The following is a 5,497-nucleotide window of genomic DNA, read 5'->3' on the forward strand; positions in this document are numbered from 1 at the left end:
TCCTGAGCTGCTAGCACCCGGATGTCCTGGCCCAGCCCCCATTTCCCATAAGCCTTTGCTCTGACCGCCCTTGTAAAAAGGAAGGCCGTTGCTCTGGCTTCTTGTGTTCCTAATTCCTCTTATCTGCATTATTCATCATCATAAACCTAACACTCTTCATGTATGCCATATAATCGCTTTTTGAAATATCTCTGTAACTCATTGGAACATAGGGTCTCTGAGGATGGACACTTTACTTCGTTTGTCCCCAGCTCCTAAATTAATAGGCACACAATTGCTCTTGACCAGTTTTTGCATCATCAGCATTTTATTATCATTGTTATTTTTAATCACTTGTAATTTGTGCTGTCTGCTTACGGAAAGAGATTAATGACAGTCTTTTTAAAAATATGTATTACTCTTCTACATAAATGAAAATAAAAATATTATCAAAAATACATAGCTTTTTCCCATTCAGAGTCTGACTCTTCTGACTTTCACTTCAAAAGTCACTGATGACTGTTTTCTTATATATCATTTTCTGGGCCCTCAGAACCATTGGTGATAAAGCAGTTCTTCAAAGAATCCACAAAAATAGCTAAACACCCTTGATGTGGCTCCTAAGCTAGCTTTGCAGTTGTGTTGCTGAGCCAGTCTACTAGGACTCTTGTTCTGAAAATGCTAATAAACATCTGTTTCTCCCCTTCCCTCCACTGTTTGGGTTCTAAGGGGTTAACAATTGTGCTTCACTATTGTCTCAGATTTTCTTTCTTTTTTTTTTTTTTTCATTTTGGACACTTTCAAACATATCTAAAAATAGACTGCATGCATGCTAAGTCACTTCAGTCATGTCCAACTCTGCGTGACCCCACAGATCATAAACCTGCCAGGCTCCCCTGTCCATGGGATTCTCCAGGCAAGAATACTGAAGTGGGTTACTATGCCTTCCTCCCAGGGATCTTCCTGACCCAGGGATTGAACCCAGGTCTCCTGAATTGCAAGCAGATTCTTTATTGTCTGAGTCACCAGGGAAGCCCTGATAGATGTGTTGGCTGTTATATATTGGCTACTATGAATAAATCTGCAATGAATATAATAATATAATGACTTCAGTTATCTCTTAGATACTGATTTTATTTCCCTCTAGATACAATACACAGAAGTAGGACTGGAAGAGCATATGGTAGATCTATTTTCAAGTTTTAAGGGAAACTACCTGCTTTCAAGAGGTAGTTTTAGCCTCTCCTACCCTTTGAGGGTTGGGTTACCTGAGTTCTGAACTCCCCCATTTTTAGTTGAACTGAAGACTTCTTCAGTTGCTTGTATATATTAAAGTAAATCCTGGACATTTCACTTACAAAACCTCAGACTGATCTCTAATTGACAAGGACATTTTTTCCAAAAACATTTTTCAAGAGTCAGAGAAGACTTTTTTTTAATAAATAACCTTGATTTAATCTAAGCACTGAAACTACTCAAATGTGTATTTGTGTGATCTACAATGCTTGAAACTCTTTACCCTTTTTTGTAGTCTGTCTGCATAGTATACTATTTTTAAAAAGGGCAATTATTAAAAGAATATATTCATTTCACTGCTGAGTGTGTACTGTCACTCATACACAATATTTATTCAGGCTTTATACCATGAATAGCATAGCAGGCATGGAACTAAAAAGCAATTGTTTCTGTCCTTGAGAAATAAATGGTCTAGCTAAGAAGATTGATAATACACACACACAGACAACCTGCACATTTTAAATAAAACAATATCATTAATATTGGATATTTCAAGCACACAAGAATTCAGGGGCAGAGAAAGTATCTTTGAGACAGAATCAATTAGAGATCAATTTTTTGTGAATGAAGTGAGCTTCAGAGTGAGTCTCGATTCAGGAGAACATGAACCCTGCACGTTCCAACACTGAACCAGAAATTTGTACATGGTAAACTCTAAGGGAAAAAATAAGCTACAATACGTGTGATAATAAATTATTAAGTAGAATTTGCCCATATCAAAATCATGCAATATGACATTGACCTTTGAGCTGCTCATGAAAAAGTCTTGTTATAACTATTCAAAAGCATATTTACCTTGGGAAAGGAGGGGGTGCTCAAAAAAACTTTAAAAACATGAAAATCTAAAAGGGATGCATTATTGTGATGGAATTTCGAGGGCACTGTGGTGTCTTTTGAAGGCAGCTTTGGGTCAGGAGATCTGACCCAGCATCAAGCATGTAGGTAGGACAGAGATGCTGCCAGGAGGATTAAACACAGAGACCCGGGACAAGCAGGGTGCTTATAACTTTCCATGGAAATCTGATCATTTCCTCTCTCCACTCACAGTTCCATCATTCAGAGGAAACAAAGAACCGCCTTGGGGTGCTCAGGTGTACGGGGACTAAATGCCCTAGTTATTTGCAACCCCTTGACTTTTCCTTGGTTGACAAGCAACCCTACGACCAGCGGTGCATCTGAGGAAACACATAACAGGGGTCTGATGCCCTCTCTGCAGTGGCTCAGCTGTTTGAACACAGTGATGACAATACATGCTGGACAACATCCTTGCACCCTCTTCTTCAAGCCTTGTTCAAGCTCTTTTCATTTCCATCATTAGCCCTGCTGTAAAGGTGAGGGACCGGAAGCACACCTGAGTACACAGATGACCCAGCTACACAGTTACTGAGGTGGAACCCAGACAGCCTGATGCCAGGACACACTTTCGGCTTTAGCCACGGTCCCTCCCCACATTCTTTAACTTTTCCTTTCCCTTGTCCCTGTCTCATGAATAAAATGGGAACATTATTCTCTGTGTGTTTGTGCAAGCACCAGCAAGCCATGTGCCATTGATAGTATAGTGGACATAGTTTAATTTTTTATTTTAGCCTGTGGTATATAGGATCTTAGTTCCCTAACTAGGAATTGAACTCCAGGTCCCCTGCATCGGAAGGCAGAGTCTTAACCACTAGATCATCAGAGAATTCCCTAGTGGATGTTCTTTTAGACAACAGTTTATACTGGTTTTGGTTGGCAAGGTACAGAGTTAATCTAGCATGATTTATTTTCTTCAGTTCAGTTCAGCAGCTCAGTCAGGTCTGACTCTTTGCAACCCTATGGACCGCAGTATGCCAGGCCTCCCTGTCCATCACCAACTCCCGGAGTTTACTCAAACTCATGTCCATTGAGTCGGTGATGCCATCCAACCATCTCATCCTCTGTCATCCCCTTCTCCTCCTGCCTTCAATCTTTCCCAGCATCAGGGTCTTTTCAAGAGTCAGCTCTTCACACCAGGTGGCCAGAGTATTGGAGTTTCAGCTTCAACATCAGTCCTTCCAATGAACACTCAGGACTGATCTCCTTTAGGATGGACTGGTTGGATCTCCTTGCAGTCCAAGGGACACTCAAGAGTCTTCTCCAACACCACAGTTTAAAAGCATCAATTCTTCAGCACCCAGCTTCCTTTATAGTCCAACTCTCACATCCATACATGACTACTGGAAAAACCATAGTCTTAACTAGATGGACCTTTGTTGGCATAGTAATGTCTCTGCTTTTTAATATGCTGTCTAGGTTGGTCATAACTTTCCTTCCAAGGAGTAAGTGTCTTTTAATTTCATGGCTGCAGTCACTATATGCAGTGATTTTGGAGCCCCCAAAAATAAAGTCTGCCACTGTCTCTACTGTTTCCCCATCTATTTGCCATGAAGTGATGGGACCAGATGCCATGCTCTTAGTGTTCTGAATGTTGAATTTTAAGACAACTTTTTCACTCTCCTTTTTCACTTCCATCAAGAGGTTCTTGAGTTCTTCTTCACTTTCTGCCATAAGGATGGTGTCATCTGCATATCTGAGGTTATTTATATTTCTCCCAGCAATCTTGATTCTAGCTTGTGCTTCATCCAGCCCAGTGTTTCTCATGATCTACTCTGCATAGAAGTTAAATAAGCAGGGTGACAATATACAGCCTTGACGTACTCCTTTTCCTATTTGGAACCAGTCTGTTGTTCCATGTCCAGTTCAAACTGTTGCTTCCTGACCTGCATACAGATTTCTCAATCAGCAGGTCAGGTGGTCTGGTATTCCCATCTCTTTCAGAATTATCTAGGGAGTGGAAAGGAGAAAATCCATTTCACGGAGGCCAAGGCCAAGGCTCAAGATGAGAGATGACTTATACAAGGTCACCCTCTTTTCTGAGTGGACTGAGAAAGAACTATGGCCAGATCTTTTGTTTCTGAGCTAGTGAAACCATGCAACTCAGATTGGGACTTGAATGATTGGGACTCTTTTATTGAGTTTTGCTTTATTGAATATTAATTATAGATTTTGGAAAACCACCAGTATTGGGCTAGCTTATAGCACAACTGTTCTGTGTATTTCCAATCTTTTTAGATTTTCAGTAAGTTCTACCAGCTGAGTAGCATCCTTCTTACCATTGCCTAAGGGTAGCTACTAAAATGCCTCCAGCTACAATATTGTTAAATTCACAGGACCTTTTTGATGTTCTACTTCCCTCCCCTGGCCCTGGCCCCAGAGTAAATAAATGACCCCTGAGTCATTAAGCCTGAGGATGGAGAGAGGAAGGACCTACTGAGTGCCTCTGGATCCAGATAAACTCTCTGATGCAGTGAAGAAAGTGGGGAGCCAAACAGGAGTTCAGCATTGAAGTGGGTCTTGCCCTTGTGTTCCAGCCCCAGGAGCTGGCAATAGCCCCTGGCCTAGGTCTGCAGAAAGAAGAGAATACTTGAAAGGGTTACAGCAGCAGCTTGCAAAGGTAAGTGGGATTCTGAGGCAGTAAAAAAGCTGGCTGTTCTTTTATTCCTGTGTCACAGGCATTAACTGGCAGCATAGGAATGGTAATAGGAGCCATAAACTGGTAAATATGTAAACGTTTCATTCTTCCTTGCATATTCATCAGTAATACGCACCAAAAAGAGCCGACAGTCATGATCAGCCATGTTAGAACAATATGGTAGAAAAGCAAACAAATTCACTGAAGTTTTGCTGCTGCAGGAGTGGTTGGGTTCGCTTTTTACACAATGTTTTTACATTAGAGACACTAGCAGAATCCAAGTATAGGATTAAATGTTAGATTTGCCAAATAACTCAGACTTTCAAGTGTCTTACACTTTACATGTCAAGATCTTTGTGTCAAAAGTAATTTGATTGCTCTTGTTTGGTGGTGGGGGGAGTGGAGAGAAGGGGAGAGTGATAGTGGGAGTTGCTTGACTGGGGGGAGGGCAGTGGGAGTGGATGACTTGATTTCAACCCTCCAGATAAATGGTTCGATTCTGACTCAGTTTGTTTATATTGTACTAAACACGTGTGTCATTTCTTGTTAATTTTTATAACCTTTCCGTTGGCAATAGGTGTAGTCATGCTGGCAGAATTGTCTCCAGTCCATTCTGTCACTCTTTGAAAATTAAACCAATTGTTTGCACCCCATTAATGTGTGTTAGTCGCTCAGTCTTATCTGACTCTTTGGGACCCTATGGACTATAGCCTGCCAGACTCCTCTGTCCAT

This window comes from Bubalus kerabau, chromosome 14 (assembly GCF_029407905.1).
Source record: "Bubalus kerabau isolate K-KA32 ecotype Philippines breed swamp buffalo chromosome 14, PCC_UOA_SB_1v2, whole genome shotgun sequence".
Taxonomy (NCBI): Eukaryota; Metazoa; Chordata; class Mammalia; order Artiodactyla; family Bovidae; genus Bubalus; species Bubalus kerabau.